Source organism: Triticum aestivum, chromosome 5D, assembly GCF_018294505.1.
Source record: "Triticum aestivum cultivar Chinese Spring chromosome 5D, IWGSC CS RefSeq v2.1, whole genome shotgun sequence".
NCBI classification, from domain to species: Eukaryota; Viridiplantae; Streptophyta; class Magnoliopsida; order Poales; family Poaceae; genus Triticum; species Triticum aestivum.
This window is the reverse complement of record NC_057808.1, coordinates 218,123,451-218,140,411: the sequence shown is the minus strand read 5'-3', so window position 1 is coordinate 218,140,411 and position 16,961 is coordinate 218,123,451.

Below are 16,961 nucleotides of genomic sequence, written 5' to 3'. Positions count from 1 at the left end.
GCGGACCGGCGGTGGGGAGTTGTTTCGGGGCGGCGCTGGGGCCGACAGTTCGGCCGGTGGTGGCTGGCGGCTCAGGGGAGTGCAGGTTGAAGATGAACTGCAGGCCCTCCCTAAACTACATGTCAAGTGCCTCTCTGCTACCATTGCGTTCATTTTCGACAGTAACATTCAGATTCCACAGTAAATTTCAGTTTCGACAGTTAAGTTCAGAGTCAACAGTTTTTACCTCATCTGTTGTAGTCTGGTGGTTTTTGGTGATGTAAATTTTACATCTATTTTACATCATCTATTGGAGATGCTATTAGAATCCCACTTGAGACTGACGATGTATGTCTTGTGCTGCTTCAGCCTTGACGTCTTACGGCTCACCGGGGCTGCTCCAATGACAGAACGATCCATCACAACAGAGCAGTGCCATGGACGCCGTCTACAGATTCCTCAGATCTTCCTCCACACCTCCGACAGCCACCTCTGCCTCAACTGCTTCAGCGACCAACCCAATGATGCCGAGGTCGACACGGCTATGGCAAAGAGGTTGTACACTTGTTGCATTACTTATTACTATACATTCATGTCGATCCATTAGGGCTATTTTGGTTCGACGGAAAAACATAGCAATAGGGAATTTTCCAATGGCACTATACTATTCAATTATTCATGCATTTTGTTGAAAGGAATGAAGCAAAACATCCACCTGGACCTACTTTTCAAAATCCTATGGATGAAAACAAGACCAAGTGCATTAGTGGCAGAATAACATTCTAACTGTACACACTTTCATATGGTTTCACTTTATTTTGGCCATGTTTCTTTGCATTCCTCTGCTCTTCCAATTCCTGTAAACCAAACACTCAAGTTGATAGAAATCATGTGTTTACAAATGCTCTATTTACCATGTGCATTCCTATCCTATTCCGGTGTTTTTCCTATCCCTGCGTTTTTAGAATCATGCAAGCCAAATGAGCCCTTACAGAATTACTTCAGTTACAGGTAGGTGTCGAAGGGAACTTTGTGTGGTTTGTCCTGCTCCTGCCGCGACGTCGTCCACGTCAACTGAGCTGCTCCATCGACAGAAACATGCACCAAACCAGACATCACGACTCCTGGCCGTCTTTCGCTGCCTCAGATCTCCTTCCCTACCGGCGGCACCCACCGCAACGACATCACCATCATCGACTCAGCAGATGAACCTGAGGAGTACACGGGTCCACAAGAGAGGTCGCACTCTTTTGTTTCTGCTTATGTTATGCATTGCTTAAAATTACCTGCTACTTTATCGTCCTGTTCACCTCTTGGACTCCAAGTCAGGTCCAAATTAATGTTCAAACTTGAGTTCTAAATTAGTTGTGGGGCACATATCGAGGAAGCAATGAATAGTATCTCTATCTAATATCTGGTTCACCTAGGGTATGCCTATGTTGTTCATCTTGGGTGGGAAACAAATAGTAAAGCAATCATCATCTGTCTTTATTAAATTAAAGCAATCATCAGCCTGCTATCATTATTTTTGGATCCATCCACTGGTTGTTACCATCACTCTAAATTTCTGCATGCTCTCCTTACATAATCTCACCATATTTTTTTCGTATGCATGTCAGATATTGTACACAGTCATGCTGAACATGTGGAGAAAAAGAGAAGAGTTTTGCGCGGCAATACAATGTCATGCAGACATCGCTCCATGGTGGTTTCAATGGCAAACCCTCCCCACCCCTCTCCAGATTGTAATCCAGAGGAAGATATCTGTTCTGAGGCGGATTCAGACGCCGCCGACCACTCCTATTTACCCCCAAGGTGTTTGCTCTACCTTGGCATGATGATGTTAGTCATATCATGCATATGTTGCCTTGCAGTGCCTACTTTTGACATCATATATGTCATCTGCTTAGTTTAGACATGTTATGTAATGCCACCTGTTTAGTTTCTATATCATATATGGGAATTGTGCAATCTCATGTCTTTTAGCCAGCCATAATATACGTGAAATGTGCAATGCCATCCTGTTTAACCAGGCATCATATATTTGAATGATATCTTGCCCATCCTTTTCTTCATTACATTTCCATTTGTCGACAATGTTTATACATTAAACTACTCTTCCTGTGAATCAGCCATTTGGGTGGGAGATTGAAAAATCTGGAGTGAAAACAAGGCCTTCAGCATAGACAGTGCTACCTGTCGAAGCAGATCTCTTGTTGGGTCCCGATAGCTCCTCAGACATGGATCCAGAGACAGATGACCAGTCCTATTCCCCCACCGAGGTGTATGCTCTAACTTGGCACGGTTATACTGCTCATATCATGCATATGGTGTCTTGCATTGCATAGATTAGACATCATATACAAAATATTCAACACCATGTTCTTAGTTCAGACATCATATCTAATGCCCTTTGTTTACCATATAAATCACATATGTGAATTAAATGATGTGATCCTGATTACTTAGATAACATCTAGGTGAATTATGTCATGCGATCCTGTTTAGTTATTCATCATATCTTTGAATTATGTTATGCTATGCTATCCAGTTTAGATAGACATCATATATGTGAAATTATGTCATGCTATCCGTTTTAGTTAAACAATATACATGTCAACTATTTCATGCCCTCTTTTTTCCACACTATCTATTGCATCTGTGTCTCATACAATGTCTGTACATTCAACTATGTTTCCTGTTTATCAGCCATTTGAATTGGAGCGGGTGATGCCAGCATCTAGCGGACTAAAAACACGGTCTTCAAATAAAACAGTGCTACCTCTTGGTGGAGATAGCACCCCGGTTGTACATGCACGAGAACCAGCCCTACCACACATAACCCAAACTCTCGCAGATTGTACCCCTACTGCGATGGACAGAGAACCAGCTTCACCCAATCTAACCCCAACCCCAGCAGATAGTAACCCAGTTCCTGTTGACACAGCACCATCTCCACCACAGAGCTCCCAAACAAGAGCAGTTAGTAAGGCAGCTCCAGCGCCCAAAGGGCCAGTACTACCATGGCGAACCCCAACTCCACCAGTTAGTACGCCTATTCCTGTGGAGGAAGCACAACCAGCTAGTCGTAGTTTAGCATCTATCGCATTTGATGTTGTTAAATCGTATGTGCGTATCTTCCCATCTTGGAAATATTATACTAAAGATGAAGGAAAATGCCAGTTGCAGGTGTTTGTCCAGGAGTTATGTGTAAGTAATGTTATTCATGGCAATTACTTTGCTTTGTCCCATACATCCTACCTCCATGATGGTTATAATACAGCAATTTTCCCCATTTTTCTCTATAGAGAAGGACCGATTTGGAAACTCAGGATGAGGTAACCTGTGCTAATACCTCTGCTATCTTCAAGAATCCTTGGTGGCAGTATCGGAACTACCTGAAGAAAACGTACTTCATCGGCAAAGAAACTCATCAAATTCCCTTACGTTCTCCTGAGACACATTTACTGGACGATGACTGGGAACGCCTTGTTCTGTACTGGTCCCGAACCAAGAATGTGGTAAGGTCTATGAGCTCATTTTCTATTTTTAAGTACTATATTCTTGCGTCTTACTGTACTCTGTTCATGTAGAACAAGTGCCTAAACCTGAAGAACAACTGTTCTAATTTAAGATTCCATTGCTATCATAGTTCAAAAAAGCGCTAGGCGTTAATTGTGCGTTTTGCCACCGCCTTGCGCTTTACTGACCAAAGCGCATGCTTATGCGTAGTTATGCACAGATTAAGCGTAGTTATGCGCAATGCGTTTCGCCAATGCCTAGAGCCTAGGCGCGCTTAAGCACTCGCTTAGGCGCACCTTTTTTTAACTATGATTGCTATCGTGCATACTGCTTTGCTCTTGTATCACTGTATTTACTCATACAAACTTATTTTTAAATTGAAGGATCCAATCGAAACTTCAATGGCACAACAGGTATGTTCACGCATGTTTCTTTAACAGGCTTGCTCTTATCAATAGCTCTGTTGATTTCAATTTCAATTGTGTATACAGTTGACTTCTCATATCATGCACATTGCTAGCATCACAACAGAGCCAATAGTGTTGTTGTACATGTAGACCCGTGGTACCCATCTGAAATCTTGTTGTGCCGTGTAGTTTCCCACGCTTTGTATTCTTTCACTTCTGCTTTGTCTTGAATTGATATGGTTTGAACCGTGTCTCTATTTTGATTTGGCAAGACAATGCAGTGACCATAGGACATAGATATATGTTTGTTTGATGCTTTTATTATGTACTAGTACTTGGCAATAGAAGACTTGGTAGTTTAATCCTATCCACCTTACTAATGAACTGGTTCACCGAAATGAGTTTCATATATACTAGTACATGCTAAACTGTTATGTGTCTGCTTGTTTCTTCTTTTAGAATGCTGACAGAATATTGGGGAAGAGTGCCTTATTAAGCAATGGTAAAGGAAGTAATGCAGATAAGGTTCAGGATAGTGACACATCCTTGTTGGTCTCCAACAAAGCTGATAAAACAGCTAAGGAATACTATCTCGAAGACAGTGAGACAACCCCAAAGTCCTGTCTTGGTTTAGTGTTGGCGTTACTGGCCAGTACCGCTTGCACAAGCTATTCAAACTCATTGTCTGAATCAGTTCGGTTTCTTGAGTCTCAACTACAAGCTGAAAGACATCGATCAGCTGTGCTGCGACAAGAAGCGGAAGGACTGCGGAAGTCCCTGGAGCATTCAGATGCATACTTTCTGGTGCAACAGCAAGCGTTGGAGGATTTTAGCGCCAAACAGGACAAAGCTAATAAGCTTGCTAAGCTTATTGCCAGCATGGTGGATACCACGTTTCTTGAGCTCTTCTGAAGTTGTTTCAGTTATGCTCTTGTTTTGCTGCCGCGTTTATTTGCACTGGTGGCCAATTTTGACAGCCAGTGTATGTAATATGCTGCTTTGTTCCCTATATTTGCACTGGTGGCGAACTTTGATACCCAGTGGATGTAATATGTGTAATAGCGGTAATAGGCTAGCATTAATTGCTTGCTTATTTATTTCCTTATTGTCTTGTTTAGTTGTTTGCATGTAGTCACTGCAGTTCTTTTTCTGTGTTTTTCTATTGGCCACAATAACCTATTTTTGGAAACTAGGCCAAAATAATCATGGCAACACACGGACTGTTGTAACCATGGGCCTCCTGCGGGCCGTATGATCCATGGGCCTTCTATGGGCCGTAGGATCCATTGGCCTTCTATACGGGTCGTAGGATACATGGGCCTTCTACGGGCCGTACAATCCATGGGCCTTTTACGGGCCGTAGGATCCATGGGCCTTCTACGGGGCGTATCATCATTTCGCCAATCATGGGCCGTACTATTCGTGGACAATAACGGGTCATTTATTGGCCATATTTGATAACTCTATGAAAACAGCCCAACGGGTTTTTTTCGACATGAAAATGGCCCAACGTATTAACGGGCCACAAACGGGCCGACTGTAACCACGGGCTGAATTTGGCCCACAAGCAGAAAATGACAATAACGGGCCATAAGTAACCGAATGCTGGAAATGAGCCCAAGAATAAATGGGCCTTGAGAAGGTCGAAAGATATCATGGGCTGGAAACGGCCCAACGAAATAATGGGCCGTTAATGGGTATAAAGTGATACACTGTTCATTACGGGCCAGTTTTACCACGGGCTGTTAAGGGGCCGAGGGTTACTAAGGGCCTCATATGGGCTGAAAGACGTCATGGGCCGGAAGTTAAAACGGGCTGGAATTATATTGGACGGCCCAGATGACGCTGCTGGGCCTAATCCGGATAGGCCGTAAACGGGCCCTGGGATAGTGGGCTGTAAATGGGCTATATGCGAACAGGTCGTTAACAGGCTTGCCGTGGGCTGGCCCGCCACCTTTTGACCAAGTCAAACGGGCCGGCCTTTTCACAGGAATGGGCCTCTGTTGGTCCGTGCCACGTGTTGGCGTATCATAGGCGCTTTGAGTCCAATGAGTGGATGACATCTGTCCCAACGGTGAGCCGACACGTGTTTCCTCCAGCCAATGATGATTTTACATGTGGAAAATCCCCATTGGTCGGGGCTGTTAACGGGTTATGGATCCAAAACCGGACCCGATAGCTTAACGGCATTCCGTTACGGTGGATGCCACGTGTCGGTCACCCTTGACGAAAGCACTTCTGTGACGCGCGATTTATCGTCATGGAAGTGGACACTTCCGTGATGATAATTTTGGTAATGTCATGGAACACTTCTACGACAGCACAGGTATGACTATCTTGATTCTGTCATAAATTTTTCATGGATGTACATGCACGACAAAAAACGTGACCTACTGTGACAAACACGTATCATCACGGAGGTGTATTCTTTTTGTAGTGCTTGAGCTTGAGGAGCTTCTCTTGAGTGTAGTCATGAGGTGCTTGTTGGCGAAGATGTCATATGTCTGTAGGCGAAGATGCCTTGAAGTCTCTTAGCAAAGATGCCAAGGGAGATGGTGAAGTCGTTGAGCGGTTGTTGGCATTGAGCTCTTGACCTTCATGTTCTTGTTGTTAATGGTGTCGATGCCGATGTAATCTTGCCGGAGATGGTAGCTCGAAAGCATGTGCACGAGAGCATCTTCTCGAAGATGAGGAAGATCTCTTTTAGGACTTGATGAGGGCTTTGATCTCCTCCATTTGAGCATCCATCTTGGCGTTCAAGTTGTTCGTGGCATCGAACTCGTTGTTGTTGTTGTAGAACGAAGGGGGTGTGCTTTGACTATCCATCACAAGACTCGAGAAGAAGTGAGTAGGGAATGAGATAAAAAATACCGAGTTACCTTTTCCCAAAGTTGAGGATGTATCCCGTTTCACTCAATGTGAAATGAAAGAATAGTGGAATTGGTATCGGACTTGTTCACTCACACCTGTCAAATAAAGCTTATGGAGTAGCTTGGTGAGGATAGTGGCACAAAAAATTTGATGCAAAATGTTAGCAAGAGGCAATAATGTTGAAAGAGATTCACAAATTCGCAAGTGAAACAAGTAGACCAATAGCAATATGTGGCACACGAAAACACACACATAGATAGATAAATGGGGTCGTTTAACCAAGGAATGAGCACAAAATGTGGAATCCATGGAAAACGCTCGTGTTGCACAACTCAAGAGAGACGCTAGCACGATTGCTCAATAGGTGGATAAGACACATGTGCACAACCTATAAGATGCAAAATGTATCAACTTTCTAACCCAAGTATGCTATATGTATGATGTTCCGGTGGTATGATCCAAGATGATCGGATATGACAATCTTATATGCAATGTGGTATGATGCTATGGCTATTGCTTACAAGCTCTGTGCTCTCTTTTTCTTTGCTTAAAATCTTTATTTATTTTTGATATGGCCACTATGCACAAACCAAGATAGCAATTGTGTATATGCGGGAACAATCTTGTGACACAAGGGATGATATGATACCAAGATGATACCAATATGATATGGTATGTATGCAATGGAAGGTGTAGATCGATGATCACTAATGTGCACAAATAACGTTGCCAGCAATACTCAATGGCTAGTCTCGATAGGCAAGTGGCGCAAATTGGGCTAGGGGTTAACAATGCAAAGGCAAGAATGTACAATGATGGGGTACCACGATACCAAGATGATATAGAGGTTACCGTTCCTTGCTTACGGTTAGGGTATCAAAATGGTGAAGGTGGTTGATGTAGACTCCTTGGCGAAGTTGAGCGGCGGTGTTGTCGATGCCGAACCATTCCTAGTTAGCCGAAACACCCTAGGAAACGGAAAAACCATAACTCAAATCTGCAAAGGCAAATGTCAAATGGTGGTAGCGGAATGCGGTGGTGGTTTCGGAAGCTCAATGGGATTGCGGAAATGCAATGATGGGTTTTGGAGTATGCAATGCGGAAGTGGAGGTTATGGTGGTGGGCTATACACGGTGTCGGAGTTGAAGTCACCGTCCCTAAGTAGACGAAACACCTTAGGAGACACAAACCACAACTCGGAGAAGCTCAAACAAAATTGGGTTAAGTTGGGGTGGCAGAAGTGTATGGTGGGCAAGGTTATGCGGTAGTTATGTTGGAGGTTGATGAAGAATTAACCGTCCCTAAGTAGCCTAAACACCTTAGAAGAATCAAATCACTACTCAAGAAACCAAAAATGCAATGGGGATCAAAATGGGTTAGGTTGCGGAAGTCGGTGGTGGTAATGCGGGTGTTATGGTGGAAGGCCTAGGCAAAGATGCCAAAGTTCCAAAATTTTGATGGAGACAAAAGGTGGTGAAACAAATGTGAGAATGTTGGGCACGTCGATAGCTTCAAAACGAGCCAAAGAACACTCAAATCGAAGTTCGGAGCGAAAAGTTATGATGAAAACGGTGAAAGAGGCTGATGCTGAAATTCTGTGCAAGTCTCTGGTTAGGCCGGAAGTTCTGGGCCTAGGGCCGGAAGTTCCGGGGGCGCGGAAAAAGTGCGGGGAGTCTGGGGGATTTTGGGGTAAACTCTCTGGTTAGCCCAGAAGTTCCGGGGCAAGGACGGAAGTTTCGGGGGGCGGAAGTTCCGGGGGTCGTGGAATTTCTTCCGGGACGAAACCTAAATTCTAGATCTGAGAACGGGGGCGGAAAAACACGAATTCCCGGGGCAAAATTGAGAAGATTTTGTGGATGGAAAGTGGGGAAACTTGGGGAGATGCTAGATCCACTTGAAACACAATGAATCCACGGATCAAAATCAACAAAACATCATCAAACCAACAAATCACAAAAAATTTGGGGGCTATTTTTGGTGGGGAATCTCGATTTTAGGACAAAATTAAACAAAACAAGGCTAGAAAGTGGGGGTAGGGACTCCAAATTCGTGATCAACGTGACTCATGATACCAAGATGATGTAGGGTGGAACCCTAGGGGCCGGCCTTTCATGAAATGGAGGGGATCCCGCAAAAAACACAAGGGGAAACATGAGGGAAAACACTCAAGAACAAGTCCAATCACACATCCACTAGACAATCAAACACACAAGATCCACAAGGTACATGAACAGCAAAGAGAAAGATACAAGGTAGAGTTCATCCCAAATCCAAAGGAGATGGGGGCTTCATGATCTAGATAGATCCTTCCCCGATGGGGGTCTTGATATCCCTCAGGATCTTCTCCTAGATGGAGGTCTTGGCCTCCAATGGAGTAGTCTCTCTCTCTCTCAAGAGAAGGTAGGATCAAAGCTCACATACAAATGAGCTATCATATTTGCTAGCCCTAGAATGGAGGAGGAGGATGAGTATATATAGTGGTAGCCACGAAGGGGTAAGTGAGAGGCGAAAGGGTACATGGGCTTCGGCCCGAGTGCCTGCGCGCAGGCAGGGCCAGAAGTTCCGGGCTCCAGAAGTTCTGGGCAGGTTCCGGCCAGGTTCCAGGCTATCCAGAGAGTTGGAGTGCTCGGGGCTGGTCTGTACTCTGGGGGCCAGAGGTTCCGGGCAGACCGGAAGGTCCAGGGGCCGGAAGTTCCGGGCTTTCCAGAAGCTTGTCCATGCTTCTTCTTCCTTCTCTTCCACGCTTCCCTCGCAGATGGTGTAGTTGTTCCTTGGTGCTTGCACTCCTCGACATTCGTGAAACTCTGACAATACCTATGCATGCACGATGGAGGGTCAAGTAGTATACCATCCTCGAAGGGGTCAAGTGAGCATGTGTAAAGGCGAGGATTCACATTTATGTATGTGAAGTAGATGGCGCACGTGTCACTTGCCGAATGAACTCTTGACATGGTGATGTCCGTAGGATGCTCCGCATCACAATCCCCGCCCCCGATGTAATCAAAAAAATTCCCTATGAACCCTAGAAGCCGTCGGTGCAGAATCGATGGATTGGAGTGTTCATCGGCATTGCTTCCCCTAATGCAATATCCCACCCCCGATGTGTTCAATCCCCTCCCTAGCTCTCCAATCGCGTGATCAAATCAAATCTAGCCCGAGTCAAAAGTGGTAAATCTAGGGAGAGGGCAAGGACTTACCGCCATGGCCGATGTGCTTCGGTGGAGTTCTGCAGTCGCTCCGGTGGTAGCCGCCTTCTTGGATCGTCTTGCTGTCGCTCCGGTGGTCGACGTCGCCGGTGTGAGTGGGGAAGAGGGGAGATGGCGGTGAGGATAATTTATGACGATGTTTCGGAAAGCAACGCGATGTATCGAGACCGCATCCACGCGTGCAACTTCCCACGCCCACATGCCTAGGGTTGCACTGCTCGGGTCTGGCTCAGCAAAACAGCCGATTTGAGCGTTCCTCTAGATGCAGGCCTAGAGGTACTTTAAAGTTCGTGCTATGCAGGCCCAATAGTGAATGCGGGTAACCAAAAGGGCCATTTTCTTCCTGCACGGGCCTAACTAGGGTATATGCGGGCTACCAAATGCATCATTTGTGTACGGTGTTTGTGTGTTGCAGGCATGTGCATGTACATGCACATGTGCAAGTATCTTTCTAAAAAGTGTGCTACTTATTTTTGCAATGGTGCAATTCAGGTGCAATTTTTTCTATTGTCGTTTGTTTCAAGTTTTATTTATTTTATCTGGTTCTTGGGGGGGGTGGCGGCGTAATTCATTCTACCTTAGAGAAAAATTCAGTTTTTTTGTCTTCTTAGCTTTGACTATTTCTAATCTTTATTATTGTTTATCAATTGTTTTTTAGTCGTTTTTTCTTTTTCTCTATGTATGTGTTAATATTAGGTGTACATGTGTAAATATAAACAAAAGTATTATATAATATGTGTGTAAACTATACTACAGTCTAAAATTGAACTATTATACGGCTATTTTTGCACTCATAATAATATGGAATTTCAATACAACTTATGTGCAAGTTTTGTCATCATTTGTTTTAGTTTTTATTTTATTTTCTTTATTCTATAAGGGTAATACCAACACCATAAATTAATTCCATTGAATAAAAGTAAAAACAAATACTATTATAGACATATTCTTGCATATTATAAAAAAGTGCAATTTCCGTCTAAATTCTGTGCAAATTTTTGTCATTATGTGTTTTTTAAAATTTTATTTATTTATTTAGGGGAAAACCAATGCCGCTAATTCATTCTACCTTAGAGAAAAGTCAGTTTTTGTCGTTTTAGCTTTGTAATAGTTCTTTTCTTTATTATTGTTTATAAAGTGTTTTTAGTCGGTTTTCTTTTCCATTTTTTGTATGTGTGAATATTAGGTGTTTGTGTGTAATATAAAATAAAGTATTATACAATATGTGCGTAAATCATACTATAGTGCAAAATTGCACTATTATACTTCTATTTTGCATTCATACAAATATGCAATTTCAGTACAAATTGTGTGCAAGGTTTTTCATCGTTTGTTTTTAGTTTTATTTCATTTTGTCTATTCTATAAGGGTAATACCAACACCACTAATTAATTCCTTCTTAGAAAAGTTCTTGTTAAAAAACATTCTTTTATACACGTATTCTAAGATATTATGAAAAGTGCAATTTCCGACTAAATTATGTGCGATCTTTTGTCATTGTGTTTTTTTCATTCAGATTCTTTTGGAAGGGTAAAACGAATGCCCCTAATTCATTCTACATTAGAAAAAAAATAGTTTTTTTCTGTGTTTTTAGCTTTGTACTAGTTTTAGTCTTCATTATTGTTTATCAAGTGCTTTTTAAATAAATTTTTCTTTTTTCTTTATGTGTATATGTGAATATTAGGTGTGTGTGGGCGCGCGTGTGCGGGCGTGTGCGTAAATATTCACATAAGTATTATACAATATGTGTGTAAACACTTTAGCTATATGTAAGTAGCCAGGATTTTAAATTTGGGTAAGTCAATTTTCTGACGAGTGATTTTTTTGTCAACATTTGTGTTGTTTTATGATTTCTTGGGCTGTATTTTTCACTTGCCCCTGTTTGGGGCTATTCAATTTTTCTGTTGGGCCATAAGCCCGTTACTCAGTGCCTTTTTTTCTATTTGTATGTGTATTTACTATTAGAAAAAATTCTCTTCATATTGTTTATCAAGTGTTTTAGTCAAAAAAAGTTATATTTGCATGTGTATTTGCTTTTTAACCCACGATAGTTCAAGAAGTCCGTGATCTCACAGCCAAATTTGTCCCGGCTGTGCTATGCTTAGTTGAAACCCAATTACCTAGCATGTGGTCCAAGATTCTAGCTCAATCTTTTGGTTATGATAAATCTTTTGAAGTGAGTAGCTCAGCCAGGAGTGGAGGTCTTGTAATTTACTAGAATGATTCAATAAAGTTGGAAGTTAAAGGCTATTCTAGATATTGTATTGATGCTAATTGATGATCTTGGTGCTAGTCCATGGAGGATGACTTGTGTTTATGGAGAAGCATAAGTAACCGAAAGATATAAGACTTGGGATACCTTATGTTCTATTGCTGGTGCATCCGATCTTCCTTGGGTGGCACTAGGGATTTTATGAAGTGTTGTTACAGTCTGAACATGACGGTGTGAACCTGCCAGGCCAAGGACAAATGTATGGATTCAAAATGCTTTGGATATTTGTGGTCTCGTTGATCTGGGTTATAAAAAGGATGTAGACGTGGGAGAAAAAGGTAGCAGAGGGGACTTATACATGGGTCCGGCTGGACCGGGCGGTGGCGGACACGGACTCAAACTCTTTGTTCCCTCTTGCTGAAGCGGAGAACTTGGCAGTGGCTTGTCTAGACCATGGACCTATTGTTCGAAAACTAACGGAAGAGATTGATGGCCGGGGGCGGCCGAAGAAATTTAAGTATGGAGTAATGTGGGGGAGGCATCCAAAAATGAATCCCTTTGTGGAAGAGAAGTGGAACAACAGATCAAAGGGGATGACAGCAGTAGAAGTTCAGGAGAAACTGAGGGACTTAGGCGAACAATATCTAAACAGCTAGGATCGATGCACTTTGGGCGGTGTTAAGAAGGAAATCAAATAGTTGGATAGCGGTCGAAAATCTGCCTTTGTGTCAGGGTGTTTGATCACTGATAATATCATCGGGCATATGAATATTTGCATTTTATGAAGCGAAATAGAGCAGTGAAACATCGACATTGTGCTCTTAAATTGGACATGATGAAGGCTACGACGGGGTAGAATGGGACTACTTGAGAGCTATTATGTTGAAACTGGGCTTTTCACAGAGGTGGGAGAACATTATTATGAATCTTGTTAGCTCAGTTTCATATTCTGTGTTGTTTAATGGGAAGAATTTGGAGGATTTCAAGCCTAGCAGAGGTTTCCGACAGGGAGATCAAATCTCCCCTTACTTGTTCTTGTTGGCAGCGGAAGGTCTCTCAGGCCTCTTAAAAAAATATGAGTGAGTCATCTCAACTTGGGGGGATTCAAGTGGCGTCGACGGTGCCGCCTGTCAATCACCTTTTATTCGCAGAGGATAGCATGTTATTCTTCAAAGCAACTGGTGGAGGGGCAACGGAAATATCAAACCTATTGGATAGTTATTTCCAAGCTTTAGGTCAAAGAATAAATTCAGCATTCATCTATTTTCTTTAGTAAGGGTCGCCCGGCAAATATTAAAGAGGACATCAAAAGAACTCTTAATGTGCCCAATGAGACTTTGAATGACAAGTTGAAGGAAATATGCCCTAGAGGCAATAATAAAGTTGTTATTTATATTTCCTTATATCATGATAAATGTTTATTATTCATGCTAGAATTGTATTAACCGGAAACTTAGTACATGTGTGAATACATAGACAAACAGAGTGTCCCTGGTATGCCTCTACTAGACTAGCTCGTTAATCAAAGATGGTTAAGTTTCCTAACCATAGACATATGTTGTCATTTGATGAACAGGATCACATCATTATAGAATGATGTGATAGACAAGACCCATCTGTTAGCTTAGCACTATGATCGTTTAGTTTATTGCTATTGCTTTCTTCATGACTTATACATGTTCCTATGACTATGAGATTATGCAACTCCCGAATACCGGAGGAACACTTAGTGTGCTATCAAACATCACAACGTAACTAGGTGATTATAAAGATGCTCTACAGGTGTCTCCGATGGTGTTTGTTGAGTTGGCATAGATCAAGATTAGGATTAATCACTCCGATTGTCGAAGAGGTACCTCTGGGCCCTCTTGGTAATGCACATCACTATAAGCCTTGCAAGCAATGTGAATAATGAGTTAGTTCCGAGATGATGCATTACGGAACGAGTAAAGAGACTTGTCGGTAACGAGATTGAACTAGGTATGATGATACCGACGATCGAATCTCGGGCAAGCAACACACCGATGACAAAGGGAACAACGTATGTTGTTGTGCGGTTTGACCGATAAAGATGTTCGCAGAATATGTAGGAGCCAATATGAGCATCCAGGTTCCGCTATTGGTTATTGGCCGGAGATGTGTCTCGGTCATGTCTACATAGTTCTCGAACCCGTAGGGTCCGCACGCTTAACGTTCGATGACGATTTGTATTATGAGTTTTTGTGATTTGATGACCGAAGGTTGTTCGGAGTACCGGATGAGATCACGGACGTGACGAGGAGTCTCTAAATGGTCGAGACATAAAGATTCATATATTGGAATGTTATATTCGGACACCGGAATGGTTCGGGTCGTATCGGATAAGTTTCGGAGTACCGGGGGTTACCGGAACCCCCCCCCCGGAAGCTATTGGGCCTCATGGGCCTTAGTGGAGAAGAGAGACGGCTGGCCAGGAGGTGGCGCCCCCCTTGCCCCAATCTGAATTGGACAAGGGGAGGGGGCGGTGCCCCCCTCCTTCCTTCTCTCCTCCTCCTCCTTCCCCCTTATCCTACTTGGACTAGGAAAGGGGGAAACCTACTCCTACTAGGAGTAGGAATCACCCCCTTGCGCGCGCCCCGTGTGGCCGGCCCTCCTCCTCATCCCCTCCTTCATATACGGGGGAGGGGGGCACCCCATAGATACACAAGTTGATCTTTAGCCGTGTGCGGTGCCCCCCTCCACAGTTTTCCACCTCGGTCATATTGTCGTAGTGCTTAGCGAAGCCCTGCGTCGGCTACTTCATCATCACCATCACCACGCCGTCGTGCTGGCGAAACTCTCTCTCGACCTTAGCTAGATCTAGAGTTCGAGGGACGTCACTGTAGCGACCAGACCTCAAACAGTCTAGTCTTTGTGCATCAGTGTCATCCCTGGATCGGTAATGCTGACACGCACAGTACTTGAAGGATTTATAACAGAGTAGCAATCACACACTTATTACATCGAATAGTCTCAAGAGAGAACTTAATACAATAAATATGGCTTAAGGCCATCTAAAAACGATAACAACGGAAGGCTTGGAAGATAAAGTGAGTCCATCAACTCCAACGGCATCACTGAGTATAAGACCACGACCTATGGCACCTTACTAGTCGTCTGAATAGTCTGCAACATGAACGTTGCAGCCCGAAAACGGGTCAGCACATGGAATATGCTGGCGAAGTAACACATAGAGAGTAATGAACAGAATAATGCTATCACTACATGCATATTTGGCTGGTGGAAAGCTCTATGGTTACAGTTTGCGAAAAGCCAATTTTTCCCTACAACAAAGGAATATATTTTATTTAACTACATAGTTGGTTGAAAATATTGAGAAGGTAAACCCCCTCTCAATCCCAATTAAAAGTAATCATTAACAACCCAACAAATTAATTAAGTACATGATGATGAGATTCACATGATAATCCAAGAACTAGATACTCAAGATGTCGATAACCGGGGACACGGCTAACCATGATTAGTTTATACACTCTGCAGAGGTTTGTGCACTTTTCCCCACAAGACTCGATCTCCTCCGTTGGATTTCTCGCACTACATGGTGTTTGAGAAACAGATGACCGAGACACAGTCTTTCAGAAGCGTTAGCACCTTACGATGGGTAGACAGTTACACCTACTTTCCCCTACATCTGCTAGTCTACCACTGTAAGAGTTCATACGACTTAATCAACTATGCTAGAGCCCATAATAGCATGTGGCTGCACATGGAAGTTTCTAGTATGAATAATCTCATGATCCCTTTGAGCCTGGGTGGCGGTCCATAGGAGAATCACACGGTACCCCGGGATTTCCAAAAAAAATACAGGCAATCACTGGGTTCCCCAGGTGCCTCAATCCACCCAGTGGTTTATTTAAGTAGCCACCTTAAGTTGAACCATTAATTAACAATCTCACATCCGTCATGGAAAATTCACTCAAACCCAATCCACGTCTACGAGCATAGCATAGCAGAACAAGCATAACGTAGTAACTCCCAGGGTTTGATAATAAACAGGGCAATAGGTACTACCTCATCTACTTCCCAAAACCCACATGTTAATCAGATCCTAATCATGCAATTGTTTGAGGGTTGAATCTAATGCATAAAAACTGGGTATGAAAGGGATATGATCAAAGTGTTACTTGCCTTGCTGATGATCCGTGAAACCTAGAGACTCGTAGTAGCACGCTTCGCACTCCGGGTACTCTATCGCAAACAAACAGTACATACATAAGCAATCAAGCAAGGGTGCAAGGGTAAAACTCTAAATAAGAGATCTAACCAGAAAGTTCAACTTAAGAACTCCGGTTTGCAAAAAAAAATCAAATCGAACGAAGCAACGAAACGCAAACGGCGAAGGAGACAAGCTTTGTTTACTAATCTGGACCTAAGTCAAATTTCACAGTAGCAAAAACTTGTTTAGGTTGGTTAAACAGAAAGAGGGTTTTGAGACGAAACTCTAGGCGCTTGAATCGCCTGATTCCGATAAACGAGCGAAAAGTTATACTAAAACGAAAAACAGATCGGAAATCGCGATCGAGAATAATCGCGGAAAATCCGAGAAAAAGAAAAACTGACGAACAGGCTAACGAATTAACGTTCGCTGTCTGCGGTTAAACGACGAAAACTCATTCGTTAAAACGAACGTACGGACGAACGTCCGCGAAATAAGTAAACCGAAAAAATAAACCGATCTATAAAAAAACAAACCGCGGTTTTTTTTAAAACGGGCGGTTCTCTAAA